The sequence below is a fragment of the Marmota marmota genome, unplaced genomic scaffold (assembly GCF_001458135.2).
Source record: "Marmota marmota marmota unplaced genomic scaffold, marMar, whole genome shotgun sequence".
NCBI classification, from domain to species: domain Eukaryota; kingdom Metazoa; phylum Chordata; class Mammalia; order Rodentia; family Sciuridae; genus Marmota; species Marmota marmota.
The window spans coordinates 2733891-2759076 of record NW_026000026.1 but is presented as its reverse complement, the minus strand read 5'-3'; positions in this window follow the sequence as shown (position 1 = coordinate 2759076).

Genomic DNA, 25186 nt, shown 5'->3' with positions numbered 1-25186 from the left:
ACCTAGAAACCGGTCTGATCCCGGAACTCAGGGGGTGAGCTCAGCAGCACCATTCCTGATTTTAAGCAGCTGTGTGTTTTAGAACAGACCTAAAAAGCACCGTTAAATAAAACATTTTTGGAGCATATTCTCTTCTATAAAAAAAAAAGAAAAGAAAAGAAAAGAAAGAAAAGTGCAAAATGTAAAAATAAATGTTGCTGTTTAATTCTTTTTAACTTATGCATGGAAAAATTTCTCTAATTTGTTTTTTTGTTGTTCTATAATAAAGAAAACTGCATTTGAATCAAATTTTTATCACTTTTTTAAGCAATTAATTCACCTTTGAGAACGTTGTTGGTGCTGTCTACTTCAATCTAAGCCTACATTTATATTTCATGAATGCCTCTTGGTGTCCCATCAATATATTATAATTCTAAAAGGTTTCATGGCCAAGTAAGTTTGGAAAATGCTGATCTAGAACTATCTAAAAATGTATTCTAGCCCAGTAAAAAAAAAGTGGTAAAATTTTTGTTAGCTGTGAAAATTCCACCATCTGTTTTGATGATCTCTGATTACCAATGGCATGAAATGGCCCAGAGATATAAAAATGATTAAGGAAAGCTCTCTCCGAAGAAAATGGTGCCCTTGGGTTTTGCCCTTGGGGAAATGTGAAGGCACTGATGGGTTTGGGGACGTGCCACTGTGCTGGAAGGGGAGCCGACAGTAGCTCAGACCCGAGGGAGGCTGCTGACCAGCCAAGGCGACAGGCTTGAGCCTGGGAAGGGTGCAAGTGTGAGGAGTGGCCAGGCTGCAGATAAAGTCTGAAGTACATGGTTGACCACGGTCAGACATGAGCTGTCAGAGGAGGCTGCAGTTGAAGACACCTCAGGATCCCAGGCTTAAAGAAGCTGGGTGATGAAGTTCCCACCCGAGAGAGGAAAAATGTGTAGTTACACTTTGGGGTGTTGGATGGGAAGTTCAGCTGGAACATCCCGAGGGTGGGTTGCATCTGAGCCCTCTGACTGAGGGTGCTGGGGGAGCTGGGCCATCAGGCACTCACCAGAGCCATGAAGTTGAGGTCATTAGCATGTGGGTGACTTTCCAACAGACTGTGAGAGGTCCCTCAGGAAAAGGGGTTCTCAGACTCGACTCACCCAGCACTCACCTGGGAGGTCTCTACTGCGCCCCACAGATTCTGGCTGCAGTGATCTGGGTGCATCCAAAGCTTTTAAAACTCCCCAATTGGTTCGGATGTGGAGCCCAGGCTGAGATCCACTCCCTGGCACTCAACGTTGGTCAAGAAGTGAGCAGGACTGAGCTCTGAGCCCGGGGCACTCCAGCACGAGGTCAGGAGCAATCAGCATGGAGATGCAGGAGGATCAGAGAGGAAGGAGAAGACCTGAGACAAGTCCAGAAGCCCAGGGAGGAAGGGAGGGCCTGGGCATCCCGGTCAGCACTGGAGGACAGGAGCCCGACCACGGACTGAGCAACAGGGAGGCTGGCGGTGGCCGTCCACGCTCTGCTTCAGTGGTGGGAATCAAAGCTGGACTGGGTAGGTTCAGCCAAGAAGGGGGCAGAGGAACTTGGTAAGGACATAGACAACTCCTTGAAGAAAGTTAGTACAAGGGGATACCGAAGACTGGGACAGCAGGGATGGAGGATAAGAGAGTGCAGAGCGTTGTCTGTTGCTGGGGTTGGGCAGAAATCACACTCCCAACAGATTTAACGTAAGGATTCAAAGGAACAAGGAACACCAATGAGTTGCTGAAGCCCTGTTGTCCTGGAATTTCAGGGGACAGAACTACAGAGTCCACGGGCAGGAGATGGCCTTGGAAGAGAGCAGGACAGCTGGCCAACGGGCAGGCGGGGGCAGGATCGCAGGTGGAGCAGCGGATGGAGCAGCAGGTGGGCTGGCGTCCGGGCTCATAGGGAGAGAAGAAGCAAACCTGCAGCTGGGAGTGAGGAGAGCTTCAGAGAGAAAAGCAGCTGTGGAGTCGTCCTGAGGGAGGTGGGGGGAGAAGCAGGGTTTGCAGTGAGTCCCGAACTTGAGTCCAGGTCAGAATCGCATGTCAGTACAGATTGCTGGGTCTCCACCCCAGGTGACTGACGTGGGTGATGAGAAGCCTGGGCCAGGAAGCTGCAGAGGCCGCCAGGCTCCCTGGGGCTCTGGAGCTGGTCACGTCCTGCAGCCTGCTCCATCTTTCTCTGGTTGCCTGAGCTGTCGGTGTGCAGGTGTAAGTAGAGCTGGATTTGGCCACTGGGACTTGGCCAGGTGAAGGCAAAGCAGGGACAGGCATCCTCTAAAAGCCTTTTCAATGCCCTCTTTAAGAGAGTGAAAGTGACTCACCTTTAGTGAGAACATCGTCAAATAGGGCTGGGGGGCACGGGGTGCCTGCCGTGGCTGGCAGGTAGGAGACGGCACGCTAGCCTCAGCCAGCAACTCCTGGAAGTGGCTGAGCTGACTGAGTTTGCTTTGAATTTATCAACTGTGCAAAGATTGTGTGTTTATATGGCTGGCCGCAAACCTGAAATCCTCCTGCCTCAGCCTCCTAAGTAGCAGGGATCATGGGCGTGCAGCAGTGCACCAGGAGGTCATGTGTGTACGTGGATGTGAGGATGGGGAGCATCTCATGTGTTTTTTTCATGGTATAAGCAATTGTGTGAGAATCATATACAACCTCAAATGTTCCTCTCTTAGCTTCGTTTTCTTTATTAATAAGGTACAAATAGTGATGTCTACTTCAAAGAATTAGAAGCTGGTGGTAGAAGTGCTTAGCTGAGTACCCGGGAATTAATCTCACACATTAAAATGCTCAGTTTTGATTACCCACATGGCCCTGGGTCTTTTGATTTGGGATCTTGACAGTCCTGTCCGGTGCTCTCAGAAGGTAGTGGATGTCTAAATGTGATTGTGGGTCTCTCTTCACTTCCTCTGGGAGCAGATGAAGGCTTTGGGCAAAACAGCAGCTGGAGGAGAGAACAGAGGGACTTCTCTTTAACAAGCGATATGCAGGTTGAATTTAACAAGTGTGCATACGTGTTGCACCGACACGTAAGCACACACAGCTGGATTTCTGTTTTTATTTACATGTGTGCCTTGTATGTACACATATATACTGATAAAGTAGATCTAACTTTCCAATGGTCAAAACGTCCTCCCAGCTCTTAGATGAAACATGAATATTACATTCTACCTCAAACATGAAGTGTCTGGCAAGCAAAGAGGCTTCTAGAGAGTCCTCTTGGGAGCCGGAGCACTCTGCTATGTAACCACTAATCATCAGATAGGATGGAGTGTGGAGCTGGCCTCTGACTCCTTAATGAGTCTCCCATAAATCGGGCCATTCAGCAGAGGTCAAATTGATAACCACTGAGAAGGAATGTCAGTCCCTCCAGGGCTCTACATGGAACATGATCACAGCTACTCAATGGCTTCTTCCTTATCACACTTTTGAAAATTGGCACTTCAGACACTCATAAAGGCTGACTTGAAATTCAGTGATTATCATTACGCTGTTGTCAATGAATCAAGGCAGGCAGCCCTTGGAGGGCGGGCTCTCCACATTGGAGGGCCAGTTTTTGATCATTTGTTGCCTTGCATTTGCTTTTAGGTGGTGTCTCCTGAAGTCACCTTGGTGTCAGTTGCTCTTGGACCTGGGGTGTGCAGGTCCCTGCCTCAGGGCCCCCCACCCTGCCTGTGCCCCCAGCCCTGTTGATGAGGAGTCTGGTTCTTTACGAGTGTGGCCTGGAGTTGGGATCTGGGAGAGCTGGTGTTCTCCCTGCACAAACAGACACGGGAAATCCCATGGACTTTAGAACTATCCTGTGATCTGTCTTAAATTGGCCAAAAGAGGCCCCCAGGGGATTGCTGATAAGCCAGGGCCTTGACTCTATGGCAGCCTCTTCCCTCTGCATCAACACATCCCCTCATGCTGGCAGAGTTTTGCAGGATCTTTTTCTCATGCTGCCTGTTCTTTTAGAGAGAGGGACTCAGAAGCCGTCTTAAGATGGTGGGTATCTTCTCCAGCCCCTGGATGCAGAAGTCTATGAAGAAGAGGAACTTTGCCTATGCAAATCGTGAGCCCTGCTAATAAGGCTTCAGGGAAGGCTGGGTCACATGTTATCTCCAAGTTCCAGTAGATCTCCTTCTCTGCACTCCCTGTGACAGGAGGTCCTTCCTGTCTCCCTCAGCACCAGCCTGCCCACTGGGCTTGCTCTGGCCAATGAAATGCGAGACTGGTGAATGCCACCTGCTAACCGTGGAACAGCCCAAATGACCTCAAGTCCTGTGCTAGGCTGTGGGTCTCCCTGCATCCCCCCGCGTCCCCACTCACTAGCCAGTGAACAAAGACACGTGGATGGACAGGCAGTTGTCCCTGAGCCAGGGCTAGTCCTCGTCACTGCTGGCCACTCTGATATGGGAGGTGTTTGTTCCCACAAAATAACTGAGAGAAAACAGATAGGAAAAGTAACCCAAAGTAACCTGACCCAGGCTCTGTCCCTAGTAGGTTTCTTGAGTTAACTTCCAGCGCTCACTATAGCACTGGTTCCTGTGTTAGGGCACAGAGAGGTGTCCTCGCCAAGGGACAGGCAGGACGTGGTGGAGCTGCTGTTTTTACTCAGGCTACATGGTGCACCCACCAGCCGGGACCTGGCCACCAGCTCTGTCATTGAAGCCGGGCAGGACAGAGGCCAGGGCAGCCTGGAAACCCCTCCTGGAGGGGTCCATTAGAGGAAAATATAGAAAGATGCTGGAAAGCCAGGGCCCGGTCGGTGCCCAGCATCAACTCTGCTGATCACCTGGACTCCAAGCCATGACCAACAGAATGAGTGACAAAGGAAACCTTCAAAGACGGGAAACTGCGCAGGTTCCTTCCAACTCACGACCTCCATCCATCAAGAATTTTGAAGTTTAAAGTGAAGATCCCTGGGTGCAGGGGGCAAGGAAAAGCACCATATATGTCCTGAACTTCCTTTGCTAATTGACTAGTTTGTGATGGATTTTTCTTCCCACTAAAATTACTAAAACATAGGTGTAATAAACTTTTTATTTGAGGGTAATTTTAGATTTACAGAAAAATTGCAAAGATAGTACAGGAGGTGGGGGCAGCTCCTGCATTCGTAGACCAAGTTCCCCAAAGATCAAGATCTTACTGGCCCCAGGAGCATTTGTAAAAACTAGACTCTTAACTAAACTCTGGGCTTTTGTCAGATTTCATCAGTTTCTCCAGTAACATCATTTTCTGTCCCAGCATGCAGCTGAGGGCCTGCTTAGCTGTCAGTCAGCATATCCACCTGGTCTTGGGATTCTCTGCTCTGTGGGCACGTGGTCAGTTCCAGCAGGAAGGGCTAGCAAGAGGACAGCATTCTCTCTCTGTCTCCTGCTCTAGAGCCTCCACTGTCTCAAGCCTACTCTACGTCCTTAGCTGATTTTTAAATTTCTAGTTTATTTTTCTCTGATTTGTACACCGCCTTCCTAATGCAAGCAAACGCTCGTCACATCTGCCTTCTCTCTGTAGGCACGTGTCTCTGCCCAGATTCAGGGTTTGTTTCTGCTTTGGGACTTAGTTCTTGAGGGGTTGGAGAAAAGCCATGCACTTGTAACGTGCCCAGTGATTTCTTGTAAGAATGTGAGCAGCGCTCATTCCACCTCTGCAGAAGCTCCAACTGAAAGCAGTACCACTCTGTCTTTAAAGAAAGAGCTTCATTGGTCCAGAAATGTCAGTACTAGTGAACTTCTTTTAAAGCACGTGGATGAAAGCTGAAGATATAGGTAGAAGGTTGTTCTTCAAAACTCTTTTTAGTGCTGAGGAACTAAAAGCAACTTACCTGTTCACAAGTAAGAGGCTAGAGAGATCAAGGCTGGCACGGCTGTGCATTTGACTGTGCTGAGCCACTCACACCTGTGTAGCTGCATGACGACCCACACAGAGGAGCACCCCCGACAGACTACTGAGTGGACATCCAGACTCCCACGGCAGCTGCCCAGTGTGGATGGGCTCGCAGGTGAATGCGTAGGGCTGTGTGCAACAGTGATTTGCAGAGAGCCTACCTCAGTTCCCTCTGCCAGAATGCCAAGAGCAATGACCCCTCCCTGGTGGGATTCCACGGAACGTTTAGGTGGGCTTTCCTCCATCATTCGGATTTTGGGATCTTGTGTATAGAAATGAGTGTGTGATAATGAGTGTGCATAGAAAAGCAGTTCCAGTTTCCAGAGGAGGAGAGCAAAGCCTGCCCCTCTTTCATTCCAGGTGGGGCTTGGGGCCGGGTTCCAGCAGCACAGAGGAGCTGGCCCCAGGGGCAGGGGAGCTCCTGAGAGGGATTCCGTCGTCCCTAAGCGTGAGCTTTCCAAAGCTAAACCGCAGAAAGGGAGGCCAGCTCTGGAGGCCACTCGACCTCTGCTTTGCTGTCATTGCTTGAGACAGCTTCCTTAGGTTCTCAGAGCACCGTCTTCTCACCCTCCGTGCTGAGCATGTGACTGTCCTGAGGAGACGGTGGGCAGACAGGAAGGTAAGGTGTGTTCAGCTGCCAGCACGGTACCCAACACCTAGTACGTGCTCATAAAGCGTGCTCCCTGAATCAGCGCCAGGCTGATCCCTGAGTGGTCGTCACAGGGACGTAGACCGCGGCTCCGCACCAGGCCTGAGTGTGTGCCCTGGCACTAAGAGCAGGACGGCGCTGGGCCGCTGCTTCCATTTTGCATTTGTCTTCAGACCCCTGCTCAGCCGCGTGCAGGCATCTGATCATTCCAGGAGTGTTCACCTAAAAGCTGTGGGTCAAGGGTTATCAGCAGGGGAGGTGGAGGGCGCCAGGAGTGCTCTGGCCTCGCCCTGCAGCCAGCGCCAGGGTGGCCCTCTGCTGTGTTTCAGCACAAAGGAGGCTGAGAGGCCCCTGTGGAGCTGGAGCACCGGTGACTCCATTCCAAGGAACAGTGAGGTTTGCTCCCGTCATCCTCAGGGGGATGCACACCACCCCCCTTCCAGGAGAGTTTCCAGTGCGAGGTGGAAAAGGGGCAGGTGTGTGTGTGTGTGTGTGTGTGTGTGTATGTGTGTGTGTAAGCCACGTCCCGAGAACAGCTGGTCAAGTCTTCAGGGCTGTATCCAAGCATGGGCATTTCATTCTTTTTTCCATTTGAAACCCAAGCAGCCGGGGCGACAGCAGGGCATGGAGACGAGATTTCTACCCGACTCATAAATTTGTCGATCCCCTCTGTGGTTTCAGGACACTCTCTTGCCACCTGAACATCCTCAGGAAGGAAGCAGGGAACACAGCCCCTTCCTGGTGTCTCGGGGCTGCTTAAGGGCACACAGGTGACAGCCTCACAGAGCAGAGTTCTGTCGACATGCGTGGCAGGACTGTGGCTGTAGTGATGTGCTCCTGGGCCCCGGAGGCCTGCCCTGGAAAGCTGGGTAACCTCTGGGTAGCACGCTGATCCTCTCTGCCTCAGAGTCCCTCTCTGAAGTGCTACGGACCTTACTCAGGGGATGAGCTGTTTATTCAGCTTGTTTTGCTGCTCTGACTAAAAGACCCTTTTAGTGGGGGAAAAGTTTGCTTAGGGACTCAGGTTTCAGAGGTCTCAGTCCACAGACAGCAGGCTCCAGCCCTCGGGGCTCAAGGCAAGGCTGAAATTCATGGCAGAAGAGTGCAGCAGAGGGAAGCATCTGACATGATGATTAGGCAGCAGAGAGAGAGGTCTCCACTCACCAGATACAAAGTGTGTACCCCATGGCCATGACCCCAATGCCCACCTCTCTGGCCACAGCCTACCTGCTTCTGGTGACCACCCAGTTAATCCCATCAGGGGATTGATTCAGTGATTAGTTAAAGGCTTTCATAACCCAGTCATTTTCCTCTAAACTTTCTTGCATTGTCTCACACATGAGTTTTGGGGGTACACCTCACATCTAACCCACACATGGGCCATACCGAGTGCAGTGAGTGTGGGAGGGCTCAAGGCAGCAGGCCACCTTCTGCTCAAGGCTCCTTTAAGAGCCCAGCCAGCCCGGGTCCCTGTGGGCTTTTGGCAGGCCTTGAAGCCTGTGGGTGGGCTCACAGCACATGTCACATGGTGGGTGCTTTCCAGATTCCAGAGGAGACCAACGAGGTTGGAGACTCCGAGGCCAGCCTCCCAGGGAGGCTGGGGCAAGGGTGGAAGGTAAGATGACTGGAAGGGAGCTGGGTGGGGGTAGGGTGAGCCTGGTTACGGAGCCCTAGGGTACAGAAGTCCATTTGGCACTTGGCCAGGAAAGAAAGACCAGTCAGGGGCTCTTAGAGTAAATAATGGACCAAAGGCTCTGGTTCCCAGAGGGGCTTGGCCAGGTGAGCAAGACCAGAGAGGAGAGGAAGGACAAAGAGCCATGGTGACAGAGAAGTGGAGACAGCTTTGGGAACAGTGGCACAGCTGAAGAAAGCACACTCCACACACCAGGCAAGGTTGTCAGTAAGGAAAACAGGAAGGAGCAGGCCGAGAAGCATCTTCCAGACACCTGTGAACTCCACTCACAATCTTGCAACTTTCAATCGAGAAAGCTGGGAAGAGCCTACTCCTTTCAGAGTGCTTTGTGCTGCAGGGACAGAACACCTGTGGCCAGCTGCTTCATAAAGGTCAGACATTTCTCCCAGTCTGGAGGCTGAGAGGTCCAGCTCCAAGGAGCCCACGCCTGCTGGGCCTCCTTGCTTCTTTCATCCCAGAATGGAATGAAGAAGACAGGCAGCAAGAGTCCACCCAGGGGCCAGAGGAAAGGGCCAACACCTGCTCCTATCAGGGACCTACCCCACAATGATGGCAAGATGCAGTGGTGCAGCTGAGCCCTCGTGAACTAATCACCACTGACAGTGTCCCCTGGACCCTGGGACAGAGGGTGAAGTGCCCACCACCTCGAGAACTTCAGGGACACATTCAGACCCCAGCAACACTCAAATGGATTTAAGTAAGATTTAATTTTCATAGTTTTTTAAAATGCCTTCTATTATAGCCGTTAGAAACATTTTTAAGTGTGGAGTAATTTTTCTCCATCATCCCTTCCAGAAAGTCGACATCCCGAAACTTCTTTCAAAGGCTCCAAGCTGCCTCATGTTTTTCCCACATGGAAAGGGCAACACTTCTGCAGCCCAACGTCGATGCTGTTGAACCTGGAAGAGCAGGAGCAAAGGCTCAGAGCAGCTGGGGTCCCGAGGGAAGCCCATTCCTGTGCCCTCCACGAGCCCAGAGGAGGTTTGGCAGGGTTTCCCCCAGAACACCTTGCACCGACCCCTGAAATCCGCTAGGTGGTCGGAGATGGGATGCTCATTAGAGGCAAGGAGGAGACTTAGAGGAGGCCCAGGACAGCCCGGGTGAGAAAGCACCGAATCAAAGAGCTCAGAGATGGGGCGGGCTGCCCTGCAACCGAGCAGCCAGAGGCGCTCGTCCAGGTAAGGGCTTCCTTCATTAGAGCTGTCAGTCATGCTAACTGCCAGCCACCCAGCCTCGTGAGTCAGCACAGGACCCCGGGGCCTAGCCATGGCCTGGGCCCATTGGCTGTGAGCTTGGATCTGGGGTGGCAAGGCCTGCTGGCTACAGGCAAGTGACGCCTTCAGTTTTGAAATCAAGCGTTTAGTTTTACCATCACCAAATCATATTCTGGAGGAAGCTCTCAGTTGTCCTCATTGGATGTCTCCAGGTGGGGCTCAGGCTCCGGGCTTCAAGTATCAGTCAGCACCACCTGCTCTCAGCGGAGCTAACGCCCTTCTAATAGTGAAGGCTGCTTGTCCCTGGAGGCCTTCCTGCCCTGTCTCTGACAGCCCCACACGTGTAAATGGCCCAGTTGATGTCTGTGGGCATTTCCTCAGGAGGAGCCACTCCAAGGCCACAGGTGTAGCCTCTCCAAACCCTGGCCACCATCACTCCCCAGGTGCAGAATCTCTCTGTGTGGCTCCTCTCTGTGGTCCCATGCCATATATATATATATATATATATATATATATATATATATATATATATATTTAAAGCATCCTATTTTAAAGCATTTTTAGAATACAAAGTACAAGCTCAGGATGTGTTTATTGGGTCAATATAAGTATGTATCGTGGCACATTGGAGTCTTGGGGCGGGAGCGGGCGAGACCAGTCCTGTGTGCCTATGCTCGGCTTCCATGGGATCCCAAATAAAGCAATAAAAATGTTAATCTTCCGGCCCGCCTTCTGCCTTTATGGAGCCTCTGAAGCCATGGCAGCAATAAGGTAGGTGGAGAAGCTAACGGGAAACATAAATTGGGTCGTGAGAGGATAAAGAGACGGATTTTCAATAGGCTTCAACCTTCAGAGATGGGAGGGCCTAAATTAAATGGATCATACAGAATTCAATAAACAAGGATTGTAGAAGGCGGATGATTTATCCCATTATAATTTGAATTAAGCTGGAGCATCAATAACACCCCTGACCTGAAGGTTATTAAGAGACAGCTAATAACATGAACTGAACCAGTGCCTGTTGTAGATTATTGCTGAGAATTTAGGGCTCAGGCATTTAGGGCTGGGGGATTGATTGCCAGAGAGATGAATTCCATCCTTGGTGCCATGGAGCCCACCCAGGAGGATAAGCAGCCGGCAGGGTCCCAGGCCATCAGCCCACAGCCCACAGCCCACACCTAGCGTGTTGGCCAAGGAACCCGAGCCTCCCACAGGAGTCTCAGTTACCTCCTTACAAGGGGCCCCAGGCTCACCTGCTTATGCAGCTGCTGTAGAAAACGGGCAAGTGTAGAATCTTCTTCCACCCCTCTCCGGGAAAGTCTGCTGGACTCTTGCCATTGGACAACCCAGGAGATACCCAGGTGCCTTGCTCGTTTGTGATTCTCCATGTATTCTGGGTGGAAGGGAGAGGGAAGGCAGGAGACGGTGTGCCCATCTCTCAGGCCCTAGAGAGCAGGGTCTTGCTTTGATGGATGCCCCTTGGCAAACAGAGGTGGGCTGACCACAGAGAAAAACACCTGTGAGCGCAGGATTCCTCAAGGAGCTGGCCCATCCCACTGGCCAACCCCTGCCCAGAAGGCCCCGGGTCCTCTCCACTAGCTCCCTGCCTCTTAAGGTCCCTCAGCCCTGTTTGGCCCCTCTCCTCTGTGGCCAGTATAGAGTGAAGTCTTCCTGGCTGTGTCCCCTGCAGGCTTCCCCTGCCATGTGTCCTACGGTGTGGGGAGAGCTGTTTGCTGCAGACCCAGATGGCAGGTCTCAAGCCAGCTGCCCAGTGTTTGCTCCACCTGTGCGGAGCCAGCCTGTTTCGGCCTGTTGTGTCTGTTCGTGCAGATGGCTTAGGCTGCTCACAGGAGGACAGAGAATTAGTCACAGGACCGTGCCGAGTGAACCCAAAACACCAGTCTGGTGGAACTTCAGCTCCCAGGCCACTTTCCTCCCATCCGGAGTCCAACAAAGCCTCCCCAGTAGCTGTTTCGTGTCAGTCTCCATCACTTGGTGGGACTTCACCTGGCTTTTCACCATCATTGGGGCATAACATCAGTGTGATGGCAGAGCCAGACCTGGTTGTGATATGAAATTACAGAGATTTCTTCTCACTCTATCTGTGGGCAGGCCTTGTGTTAGAGACCCTGCACAGGCTTCAGCCACGTGGATTAGGAATTTTTTTAAAAAGAGGAAAAAACCCCAATGATAGGATGTGTCTAAGATGAGGCCAAATAACCTCTGAATATTGTAAGAAATGGTGGATCAGGCTCAGAATCTGGAGTTTTCGTTTTCCTCTGGGCCCGCTGGTGTCAAATGAACCTTGGGGCTCTCCTCCTTTCCGAGGCCACTTGCTGCTTCGTGATGTCTGTTTCCACAGCATCCGCAGAGTCCAGTGCATTGCACTTCAGGGGCACCTCTGAACAGCCCCCCTGTGCTCGCCCCTTTGTTATACAGGGAACCCATCCTGCCCCGCGCTCCCACCTTGGTCCCTCCTGAACAAAGGTTCTTTCGTGGCCATTTCTCGGATAAGGGAGGAGGACAAACTGCAAAGGTCACAGGCACGGGCAGTGCCAGAGCTGGGATGGCACCCAGGCCGTCGGGCTCTGCAGTCAGCAAGGTCTGGAGTCCTAGGACGCTCCTGAGCACAGAAGGAGACCTAGAGAGCCGGCAGGCCTCGGGCCAGAATCTTCCTGCAGAAGGAAGCCCACCCTGGCAGAAGACTGGAGGAAGGTGCTGGGCACTGGTGGTCAAGGGCAGGGTGGGCGGTCCTGGGGATCAGCAGCACTGAGGAGCTCGGCCACCCACCTTGAATGTCAGGGACACCGTCTCAGAGAGTGCGCCAGTTGAGCTGCTCGCTCATGGCCTGGCAGAGCTTGTGGGGGCTTCTGGAGGCTGTGGTCGTGCCACAGCAGTGCTGGGCATGTAAGCCTCGCCTGGGAGCATGGATGAGCACCCACCTACCTACACGCTTCCTGTGGGGGCCTTCCAGGGGCTGAGGGGAGCCACAGGAGCTTGGCTGGCTTCTGCTACTACCTCCCTCTGTGCTCATGGCCAGCGGGGGCTGGGGACGCCCGTCCCGCCCAGGAGTGGGTACATGCAAGTCCATTCTCTGGCCCGAGTCTCTCAGAAGCCACATGTCACTTTGCAGGCACTGGTGGCCCGAAATCTGCCGACAGAAGTCTTGAAATCTGCCAGGAGAATTGTGCGCTAGTCAGTGAAACTATTACCTGTTCATTTGATAAGAGAAAATTAAATTATTCAGCTTCCCATAACACAAGCAGCATCCCAGCCATAACAGTGAAGGAATTGTTTTACAATTAAGCCGCGCCCAGAGTGTGCGGTACCCAGGCCTGTTAATAATGTCTGCATTGAGTTGCTTATTTTTTTTTCCAAAGAGGCAATTCAAATAAGTAATTTAGTGGTAGAAATAAACTATGAATTTAATTTATATGTTCATTAATTGTACAATTAAACAGAATACTAATTGACTGTAGAATTATACCTAAATGGAACACTGCACCAGGGTAATTAGTTCTCTTCTGTTTTTCACTGGGAACATTATTTGTGGTGGTCTCATCCTACCCAAGTAGGTTTTGTTTGGCTTTATTGGAGCATAAATCATTCTTCGAGCATAAAGATCTAATCCCTGCCATGCAGCTGGCATGAAGCTCCCCTTGCCAAAGGTTATCTGTGCAGGAGAAAGGACATCTGAGCACAGCCATGGGGGGCTGGAAGGTGCGGTGCTTGTTTGCAATTCTCCCTGGATTCCGGTTGGAAGGAAGGGAGGAGACAGCAGGACAGCATCTGCTGAGGTGCCTCCGGCAAGGGCCAGGCGGGGACGACCTGCCCACCACTTCTTTCACTCAGCCACTTTCAGCAGGTGAGGGCTGCACAGGACCCTGGTCCTGATTCCGGGGACTGATGTGCTGGGAAAACAGGTGTGCCGGAATCAAAGCATCTCTCCATGGAAACACAACAGGGGACAGTGACACTGGCCTATGTCTTTCCAGGACAGCGTCCCCTGGCCCTCTTAACTCAGCACCAATTTCATGAACTGGGAGATCCAGTGGCTCCCAACTCCCCCCCTGATTTGATTCTGAGATGTGCATAGTCCTGTTCTGCGACTCCCAGTTTCTCAGAAAGAAAGGATGGGAGAGCTGGACGGTGGCCTCTTAGGACATCTGGAACTTGCTGTTTGTCTTGCCAGAGCACGGTGAGTCCCCGGGTCACAGAGATGGTGGCCGTTCAGCAGGAGCAGCTGTGTAGGACAGTAATGGCCTGCCTCTGGATGCCCTGGAGTTCCCGGGGCTCAGAGAAAGCTGGAAAATGCGGATTCCCAGCAGAGGCTCTCCCCAAAGGGAAAGCAGCTTGAACGTTGGGGTTTACCTCGGGCATAGCCCTGCAGGCAGGGTAGGAGACTCCGCAATGCCCTTTGGAAGGGCAAACCGAGGAGCCCAGCTTTCTCAGCACCCCTCCTCAACACAGTGCTTCTGCTGGTCACAATTACTCAGGCTGCCAATGGACACCATGTGAGCACGTGTCAGCGTGCGTCCTGGACACCATGGTGAGCACCATGGTGGGCACGGGGCACAGCAACAGCATGAAAGACCATGGGGTGAGCAGTGCACTACCTTCAGCTGTGGAGACACAGTCGGTGCCCGGGCAGGGCATGTACAGGCCACCTATGGTGCCTCTCCTGCCTGTCCTGGCTCAGCGGGAGGCAGACAAAGCACAGCCCCCTGGGTGAGCCTCCTGTCCTGCTCTAACAAACTGCCATGATTCTGGTGACTTGAAACAGCTTCAGCGATGTCTTAGGGTTCTGGAGGGCTGGAGTCCAGAGACTCTGGGGAAAATCTGCGTCCTTACCTCTTCAGCCTCTGCAGGCCGCCCGCTCACGGTGGCCCCCACTTTCAAGGGCAGTGGCCCCAGCATGCTGACCTCTGCATGTGCTCTCTGACCTCCTCTCTCCAGTCCTTTATGAGGACCCTGAGATCACACAGGGTCCACGTGGATTAACCTAGGGTCATCCCATCTCAAGGGCTGAAGCTTAGACCCATGTGCCAAGGTCCTTGTGCCTCAGAGGGTGCTGTGGGAGGCCCCCAGGCTGGGATGTGGGCGGGGGCATCACTCTGCCTGGCACACACCCTGGGGAGAAGTGGCCCTGCTGCCCAGGGCTCCACTCTGAGGAAGATGGACCATCCTTTCCAGAGGCTCTTAAACACCCCTTGCCAGTATTCCTTGCCCTCTCCCGTCCACTCTGTGGCAATAGTAAAGGGACACCAGGGGCCAGGCAGCAGTGGGAGTGCTCCAGGGCAGGAGCCTCCTGCTCCGTGGAGGGCCTGGGAGGGGCCAGGTCTGTGTGGTGCAGGGTCGTGCCACCTGTGAGGGTGGCTCCCCTGGGAACGGCTCACCGCTCAGTGGACAGGAGAGGGTGCGTCGACGGCTTTACACCCTGCAACCAAAATGCCTGATGAGGACAACTTCCAAAAGAGAAGGTTAATTTTAGCTCATGGTTTCAGAGGTTCCGTCCAGGGTCAGCTGACTCCATTACCCTGGGCCCACAGTGCGGCTGGGCTTCAGGGCCACAGAGAAGCAAAGGGGCTCAGCTCACAGCAGCCAGGGAGCAGAGAGGGAAGGGAAGGGACCTCCGAGAAGACACCCTTCCAGGGCAGCCCCAGTGACCACCTCTCCAGCCACGCCCACCTGCCAGTCACCAACCAGGTGGGCTGATGGGGTCTCAGCTGTCAGTCCAGCTGTGTCACCTCTGAACTCCCTGCATGTACACGGGGCACTGGGGGCCTCCCCACGTCCAAGTCATTACAGAAGTGGTGTCCTAGAGGTGATGGCTTAACCCAGGCAAAGGGAACATACTCAGGGCATCACCCACTTGCTTCCCCATAGCTCTCCGACTGAGGACGAGGCCTCCAATCGTGGACCTTTCAGGGACATTGCAGATCCAAACTGCAGCACCTGGGTTCTTACTGCTGCTGGGAGGATAGGGTTTCATAAAAGCATCAATCAAGTCTAGACTCTCTGAGATTCTCTCCAGTCCCCAAATAAAACCAGACCACAGGGGTCAAGGACAGGGCCTGGGTGGCATTACCCCTGGCAGCTCTCACATCATGCTGATGAGAAAGTAAATGGACATCTACGGATAAGAGACTCTTGCTAAGAATTACAGTATTTCCAAGAGAAATGTCACATGTAGCCAAACAGACATAATTAGAGAGTGGGACAATTAGAGAAAAATCTCTGGAAGCACACTAGAAGTCTGAGCACACAGGCAGCATCTCTTCCCCATATTGTAAGCAAAATTGACAAAAGTGTGCCAAATTGAGACACGTTTTGGCAAGTATTTAAAATAATAAAATAAAAACAAAATACTAGACCATTTTCAGAAGGAGGAAAATATGGTCACGTAAAAACAAACACAAATTAGTGTGGTCTCAGTTGGTTCTTCAGCTACACTCCTGCCTGAAGGAGACAGAGCCCCAGTAGCAGAGTCTACAGAGGAAGAGGGGCCGCCCAAGGACCTTCCCCCACCGGGGACGTGCCACATGCATGGGGGAGGGCTGTCCAGGAACCTTCCCCCACTGGGGACATGACTCTTGCACAGAGCAAGGGCCACCAGGACCTTCCCCCACTGGGGCGGTCTGCATGGTAGGGAGGACAATCAGAGGAGGTCCACAGGCTCATGAACTGCATCATCCAGGTGTTGACTTGAAAATGTCACAAAAAATGTCGACTGCAGCTTCAATAAGAGGTAAAACTGATGGCTCATGGTGCCTTAGGAATCTTGAAAAATTCCCTCCCTAAACACCCACTCCCCATGGCGTGCTCTGAACCCTGCACTCTGAGGGGCTGGTTCTCAGGGCACATCTCACCTGGGGAGCCTGCCCTTGCTGAAACTCTGGCTCCAGCCTGCGACCAGGACTAAGAACTACTCCAACAGCCAGTAAATGATCCTAAAAAATGATACTTCCCATCAATTATCATCCCTCCTCCACAAAGTGGAGAAAGTGACCCAAATGCGGCGTGAGCTGCGTCTGCTTGCAGAGGCTGCAGGGAGTACCACTCTCGCTTTGTTTTTTCTTTTTTCTTTTTTTTTTTGGATTTTCCAGGGTTTTAAAAGAAAAGGACATTCTTTTAGTGAAACCAACAACAACCAGAGAAGCTCCCTATGAAGAGAAGAGCCAAGTTTTGTAGGTCACAGTGACCTGATGCCAATTCATTCTAACTTTCAGTTCTAATTGGAACAGAAAATTCTGTATTTTTATCTCATTCTTCCAAACCACTTCAAATGTGAACTTCCAAACCTAATTTGAAACTTTTCTTCTGTGTCATACTCCGTCAAAATAGACCTTTAATAAAAAGTCTGAAAGTTGCTTTTTTTATCCAAGAGGCTCCTGGAAACTTTGGGAATTAATCTGTAGTTGGAAAACACAAATAAGCACACAAGCAGAACCTGCTGCCCTGCTCAGCGCCAGCATCTGTGGATCGGTACATGCTGACCTTGAGGTTCAGGGCAGGGGTTTCTCTTGGCCCTGGTTCCTTCATATTTAAAAGGAGATGATAGCATCTGCTTCAAACTGCAGAGCAGAAATAAAATAAGGAATGGACAGAGATTCTCCCTTTTCTAATACGGACAGCAGAAATGGGGAGAGAGGCTGTGCACTGAGTGGGAGAGTGGCCTGCACTTTGACATCATGTGGACGTGGCTTTAGAATAATTGTCACTGTCCCATAGTATACTACGCATGCTTATTATGCTAACACTTCATTAAAACCATCAACCCCCACCTTTTGTGGATGGGGAGGTCCCCAAGGACACCCTCAAGTTTGATGGCTCCTTGAAGGACTCACAGAATTCAGATAGCTGTTCTGCTCACAGCTGTGGCTTACCACAATTACAGGCAGTAGGAGCCTGGCCAGGGAGATACCAGGGATCAGTGTCCAGTTGTCCTTTCCATGCAGAGTCACAGAGACAGTGTACTCTTCCCCAGAGATGATCTGTGACAATGCCCCCACAGTGTCACCAACCAGGGAAGCTCACTTGAGCCTCAGTGTCCAGAGTACTTACCGGGGGTCAGTCCCACACAGTGCTGACACCACCTCACTGACCATCCGTCTTCAAGCCCTCTGGAGGTTGAGCTGATGCCAAGTGGTCCAAGGCCCGCGGTCAGTGAGGGCTGCTGAAGTAGGGTGGTCCAGGGCTTGGGGCTGACCTTCCAAGGTGAGTCCTTCATGCACACATCTCACCCAAGCTTCACCAGAGAAAAAGATGGAGATGTAAATGAACCAAGACTTCAGTGATAATGCGCATCAGAAAAATGGTGGGAAGGGTCCTGCGGCCCTGGGAGAAGGCTGGCCCCAGGAGGGGGTGCTGTGTATGTGAAATCCGCCCGCACACAGGGCAGCGGACTGTGACCAAGTCAGGGAACCAGTTACATTTCCCGGAGTTGGCAGTCTACTGAGGAGTGAGCTGTCATGGCCCCCAAAGCAAAGGTATCTGGCTTTTCCACCCATGGGGTATCTGTCTGCTGTGGCCACCAGCATCACTGTGCAGAGTAGAAGCTCATGGGACAACTTACAAACTCGAGATGGCTGGGCTCAGAGTGGCTGGACCAGGAAGGAGGGGCCCAGGGTGACCGGGGCCAGGGTGGATGGGCTCATGATGGCTGGGCTTGGGGTGGCTGGACTCAGGGTGGATGGGCTCCTGGTGGCTGGACCCACAGTGGCTGGACCCAGGGTAGATGGGCTCATGGTGACTGGGCTCAGGGTAGATGGGCCTAGGGTGGCTGGACTCCCCAGGGTGAATGGGCCCAGGGTGAATGGGCCCAGGGTGGCTGGGCTCTGGCAAAACTGCACACTGAGATATAAATTCACCTGATTTTCACACTTCAGGACATATTAGGCTCCTTTTGGTTTTCTGAGTGAGTGAAGCACAGTGGGCTTGGGGTGTAAAACTGCTCTGTATGAAGCTTAAAAGTGGACGCCTGTCATCACGCGTTTGTCAAAACCCACGAATTTGGGGGGAGACTTTAACCCAAGCTGTGGGTTTGGGCTAAGAGGAAAGAGTACTGCTGGGTGGTCAGTTTTAGGAAGGGTAGCACACTCCAGCAAGATGTGAACAGGGAAATGGAAACTTCACGTGCTGTCTGCTCGACTCTTCTGTAAATCTGAAACCATGTGAAACACCCGGTCAAAAAAAAAGCATAAAAACCGTTCTTAGCTCATAAAGTCATGAGAAATGGGTTTGAGGGTAGGGTTTGGCCCAGGAGGGGGTGTCAGCACCCTCAAGTGAGTGCGTGTGCCCTGGAGTGGGGACCTGGTGCTGGGAACACCCTGACTTGGGGCAGGGGAGGATTCTGGACAGCGCCAGGAGAGGGGGACAGGGACCCTTCACGGCTCAGGCTCCTCGTTAGAGGCAGGAGCCGGCCTGGAAGCAGCCTGAGAGTGTGCCCAGCTCGCACGCCTGGTTTGGCTCTGCCCAGCTGGGGAAAGCCGCTCTGCACACTTGCCCTTGGTGTAGGCAGCTGTGAAGGCTTTGAACGCCAGGCCCAGAGGGAGACTGGACATCCTCATATACGGCGCTGTACTTAATCAGCTGTGTGTCCCCCCACCCCGCCCAATTCTCCAGGTCAGGGCTATCAATAAAGTGCCTTTGAATGGCCTAATAAACACAATTCATTTGGCAAACATGTATTGAGTGCCCACTGGGTGTTCGCGGCTCTCCTGGCTGCAGGAGCTTGTGGCAATTAGGAGGGGATGTTGGAAGTGGCTGGACGGAGCCTCTGGGTAAGAAAGAACACGTGCATCCTGTGGATCTCAGGGACGTTTGCTAAGGGCTGTGGTGCATGTGCCACCGGGTCTGGCCACAGTGCTCTGTGACTGCGCTGGCCCAGCCTGAGGGAGCGTGTTTAGGAGATCAACCAGATGCTCATTATTGCTTTCATATTTGCGTTGCTTGTTTCTTGAGGAACAGCAGCAAGCTGGTTGCCCCACAGAAAGGCTGAGTGTGGAGACCCTGGGGGCCCATCAGGTCCAAGTCAGCTTCCAAAACCCAGTCTCTGCTCACAGGGTACTCTCTCCCGGGGATTCGGAGGAATGGGAGACCCAATCTTTCTGTGGTGAGTGTTTACTCTGATTGCAAGGTCAACAGCTCCTGGGACAGAGGTCTCAATACCACTTGTGGGCTTCCATTTCTCTCTGTGTGAGGCGTGGTGGGAACTGGGCTTTGTCTGCAGAGCCTCCCTCCTGGGAACCAGCCTCCTGCCTACACTCAGCCCCCCTGCAGAAGAGCCAGCGTGGCCTTAGTCAGCGGCTCAGAGCAGGAGCCCAAGGCAATCTGTGGGGTTCTGCCAAGCACCCCCTCTCTGCTGTCTTAGCAATAAAGTTACCTGGTTTTCGTAGATACTGGTGCTAGAGGATGCCTAACATAACCTTCGCAGTATGCGAAGGAAACTGATAAAGGGAACAGAGCAGGGAAAGCTGCTTCTCTCCAGAGCATTTTGGGGAAAGAAAAGAGGAGGAGAGATGAGAGTCAGCCTGCAGTGGAGGCTGCATCTGGCGTGGGTCTCACATCTGAAACTCGAGCCAGGCCAGTTGGACTCTTGTCTGGTCACGGCCTGCAGCAGATCTTGTGCTGTGGTGTCTTTCCTGACCTCCCCAGTCCTCGCCTGCTTCCACAGAGACCCCCACTGGCCTCTTGGACATCAGCAAATCTCAGCTGAAGGGCTGGATTTGCTCTTCGCCCCCAGGTAAACACAGTCCTTAAAGGTCCACCAGTTGGCCAGGGCAGGAAACTGACGCACAGGGCAGGTGGAAGATTTGCAGACCCGGAGGGCTTTTGTGTGCAGTCGACCTGCTGCTCCCTGCCTGCAGCCCCTCCCCTGCCCACTGCCTCACCATGCCTTTGGCTGTGCCCTCCCCTAATGAGTGCAATGGCGGATGGCTTGTAACACAACTTATGACGCAGGCAGGGGAGAGCCCACCTCCTGCTGCCCCTTCCTGGCCTCTCTAGTCTTCGCCATCAATCCCAGCTCTCAACTTCCCCAACACTCTTCCAAGAAGTCAGAGAAGGTTCTACCCTGCAGTATCACAGGGTTCTCATGACTCCTCAGGGTGGGGTCAGTGAACCCTCCTCTGGAGAGAACCCGGGCAAGGGCCCCAGGTAGACTTGTGAAGTGGACTCCCACGGCTCAGCAGCTCCCCTTGGGTCAGAGTGCTTCCTGCCACCGATGACAGCCACCAACACCACCAACATGTTGTCCCAGCAGCCCGGGTCCTGAATGGGGTCGGCTCGGAGCTGCAGTGCTGAGTTTGGAGCGTCTAGGCGGTCTCTGGGGAAGCGAGTGCAGGAGTAGGTTGGGGGCCTGACCTGCCTCTCATCCGCACTCCCACCAGAGCCCAGAGCAGCCTGTCACTGTGTGGCAGGTTGAAAGGAAGAGTGTGGAGCTCGTTCCTACCTTTGAAACATCAGAGAGTCAAAGGCAACGCTTCCAGCCTGAACTGCACCCAGCCACACAAGCAACCAGAAAACAGGCGGATGCCAGTTATGGCGCTTGAAAAGTGGATTTGATCCGCATAGCAGCAGTGTGCCAGCCAGCGAGACCCCAGCGCTGCAAACAAGTTCCCCTTTCAACTAGAGGTCTAGCGAAGGTCAGGCGTGGGGAGATCTTGAAGGAGGGATGTCCTCGGGAAAAGAAAAAGAAAAATAATGATGGGGATTCTGACATGGACATTGAATTCAGGACCTGGCGGGCCAGTTAGCAGCCATGTTGGAGCCATGGAGTCTGTCTTCCTCTCTGTGGTGGTGGGCACTCCAGGTCAGGCATCCATGCTGATCCGTGACAATGACACAATGGGCCTTGGGAAAGAGGCCGTGTCAGGGAACCAACGGAAGAGAGCAGAGTTGATGACGGCCCATTAAGCCCCAGCGTGCGACCCAGCCGACTCCGTCTCACCTGCCTGTGAGGGACACCTGCCCGGGGGCGGGGGGGGGGGGCTGAGTGGAGCTGATCCAGCCCAGGCCATGCCCCAACAGTACGCAACTCATCCTTGCTGTTCCGTCTTGGCACTGTTTGTGATTTGAAGGTGCGTCTTGCTAAGCGAGTGTCAAAGGAGGAAGAAAGAAGAAATACTGCAGATAATGATAATTACCCAAAACGTGACAAGAAGGCAGGGATAGGACAGGGGGTGGTCCCCAGGCCTCCGTCCCCCAGGTCCACTGTGCGTGTAAACAGAGGCGCCCGTCAGATTTGACAAATCTCCCATTATTCTAAGTGAGGACCTAACACCCCACAGTGACCCTGAGCCGTCCCCAAGATCTTAATGAAGCATCTGTGACAGCTGTCCCCAGAAGTGACTGAAGAAGAATAGGCACACGCCTGGCTTGGCATAAGCGCATCCGTGTCTGAGTGAACATGGGAGCGGCAAGCTGTCACGGGCAGCTCCTTGGACCTGAGCTGTGAATCACCCTCTTTTCCAATCATGCAATTGAAAGTAGGAGGTGGCACAGATTTCCCGCCCACTGCACCCCTGCACCCGTTTGCCGTGGTGCTCTCCACTAGTGAGGCCAGCTCCTCACTCAGGGCCCACAGTGGCCACTGAAAGTTTGTGCTAAGAGAAGTACGTCACTAGGACGCCCCATGTCCCAGAGACTCAGAGTGACGGGCGCCTCAGGGCTCCTCTGCTGGCACTGCCAGTCCCAGCCAGCAACGAAGCTCACGGGGCCTCAGCAAGGCAGGAGCTGGGGCCCCGCCCGCACCTGCCAGGGGTGCATTTTGGCAAGACCCCTGGGAGATCCGTGCGCTCCTTAAGACTCGAGGAGCTGTGCTAGCGCCAGTGTGCAGGCTGAGGGCAGCCAGTGAGCCCACATGGCAGCCGTCAGACCGCGCAGCTCACCATCAGATGACTCACTGCTGCCTCGGCTGCTAGAGACCCAGCTCCAAGACTGGGTGGCTGCGCCGGCAGAAGCTCACAGAGGCCAGTGGATCACGCAGAGCTCACAGAGGCAAAGTGTCACCTCTGAGCAGTGATGGGGGCTGCCTGTAGGACAGGTTTCCTTATTTTCCTCAAAAGAGCCCTACTGAGAGGGTTCACCTGCACAGGGAGGACCTCAGAGTCCCCCCTTCTGCTGCCTCCCCTGAGGGCCTCCGAGTCTCCGCAGCCAGCAAGTTGTTTTATTTAGCACTTGGTAATTGCAAAACGCAGCCCCACTGCACTGTCAAAGGGCTTCCTTCCAAGCTGTTCGCCTGCGTGAAGATGATAGAGGCGGCGCAATTTTGGCAGCAGAGGAAATGGATTTTGGGGTAATGTGCTTTTACTTGACCGTCAACACGTTGCTCTATTTTACTACTGAGACTTACGCTCAGCGGGCTGCCATTTGGAATGCCTAAGACGCCGATGCTTTCCTTTGACAGTTCCAGGGTGTGGAGCAGCCCTGTGGGTCGGGCACTTCAACACCTAAAACCAAGTTCAGTGCCGGCGTGCAGGTCATCCCCCCTTTCTGCCTGCGCTTGTGCTACATGTAAGTAAAAAAGTAAAAATATAAAACAGGGTGGGGGCAGGTCTCCTTGCACAAGGAAAGCACATCTCCTTTCTTTCTTGAAACATGCCACCGAGCTCTTCGCACATCAGAGGAGCCTGTTGGTCTGTATAGATTGGCCGCTGAGATATCCTGTCTGCTTCAAAGTTCATGGCCTCAGTGCAAGTGTAGAATGGAATCCTAATGCCCAGGGGAAAGTAATGCTTTCACAATCACCTTTTCAATCAGTGACAATCCTGACGAGTACTTGGACATGTCTCCATCTGAAAAGATGACCAGAGCGTCAAAGGACCATGGCTGCTTTGGATCCGCCTGGGTGTCCTGGGCTTGGGGTCCCTGTGGCTGGGCAGGGAGGCTCTGACAGTTGTCTCTGATGGCTATCTGTTGAAGGTGTATGTTGTGTGTGCTTTGAAGGAGGCAGGAAGATTCAATGTAAATTAAGTTTAACATTCAAAGATGATGGTTCATGATTTATTTTCAAAATAGTGTATCTGTGAAAAATTAAGAGCCACAAGGATCCAATTATCTCAATGGCAGTCTAATTTATGTGGCATGAAGTACTTTAAAAAAGTCGGGAGGTATGTTTAGTAAGGCTAAATTGGTGTCATCTCGCTGGGTCACAGCTTGAAGTCTATCTGAACGATGTGGATCTCATTAAACACCATCGACTTAAAACCACTTTGGTGATGAGAAAGACGGAGATGCAGCTCAGAGCCCAGTGGAAGCTTTCCGGTGTCCGTAGATTCCCAGCCTCCAGGAGCCTCTCTGGTCTCCAGGCAAGTAGCACATGGTGGTAGGAGGTGCCTGGGGTGGGCCCCGTCCCTGCAACCTGACTGTCACCAGGAGGTTCAGACCACCGAGCCTTCTCTCCCCTAGCCCACAGTCTGGAGCCCTGCTGGTATTGATTTGGGGAAGGAGCTCTGAAATCGATCAATAGCTGTTGGCAACTGAAATCTTCAGATATTTGTTAGAGAACCAGATTGTCATGTTTCTGTGGGCAGAGCAGGTGGCAGGCGCTCAGTTACCTGATTACACAACGCCTGGTTGGACTGTTGTTGCTAAGTGGCAGGTCAGCGTGGGGCATGTGTTTACTGTGATCACTCTAAACAGGAGCAAGCAGCATTGACCTGTCCCTTTGGCACCTGCGTAGGGGAGGAAATTTGTCATTTGCTAGTTTAAAAGCATTTCTGCCATCTAAAATGAGGTCTGCAGGCAGAGGGGCTTCAAGCCGAAACCTGCAACAACAATAACCAAATTATGCAGCGGCTGCGGGAGGTGAAGACCAGGGAACACGGGGCCCCGCTGCACTTTGGGCACTCGAGGGGATGGGACGCCATGGAGCCATTCAGCTGTGAAGCTGCCATGCTGGGCGTCACTTCCAAGTCCTGCAGACACACAAGACCACCCTCTCCCACAGTCACCAGGTGGGGTGGCCCAGGACCTTGCCTTCCCCCGTCAGCTCCATCACACAGTGGCACAGGGATGCTGCATTCAGAGTGGTGGGCTTGTGCACTCAGCTCACTAGTGAGACAGCAGCCAGACCACCTGCCTCTCACCTGCCACCTTCCTGGAGCATGTTCAGGAAGCACTGATTAAGGTACGTTCCTCACTTGGCCATCAGTCTGCAGGATGGCTGGATCCCTCTGGATTCTCCAAGAGGTGGGTGCGCTGGGGAAGGTACAGCCCCAGCTGCAGGAGCAGCCAGGGGAGTGTCCCAGGGGAGAGCTGAGTTCAGTTAAAGACAGCCCAGGTAAGGAGAAAAGTTAGGATTTTGCAGCCAAAGTAAGGCACCCAGAAACCCTTGGCTGGACCCAGAATCCTCAGACTTAATAATTCGTTTCTCATTATTTGTTTTGGCTTGTGGATTCTCTGAACCCAGCCTGCTGGAGAGAGGAGGCATTTCTTGCTTTGTTTTATTTATGAAACTTTCAAAAATAAAGAGGGGAGCTGCCAAGACCAAGACCAACATTCTTGTGCCCTCATCAAGAATTCAGCAGCATTCGTTTACATTTTTCCGTATTTGTTAGGGTTCCGCAGGGTCTCGGCTCTGGCTGGGCTCCTGGTCTGGTCTGCATTCATACGTGTATTTCCCATCCCCTTGATCTCTTTGGACCTCAAAAGGGTGTCACCAGTTCCAATAGCCCTCCCTGTCCTGGCTCTTCAGAGCGCCAGCCCCCCGCCGTCTCCATCCTGAGATGGAGCAGGGTCTCAGCGTCTCATTGGCTTT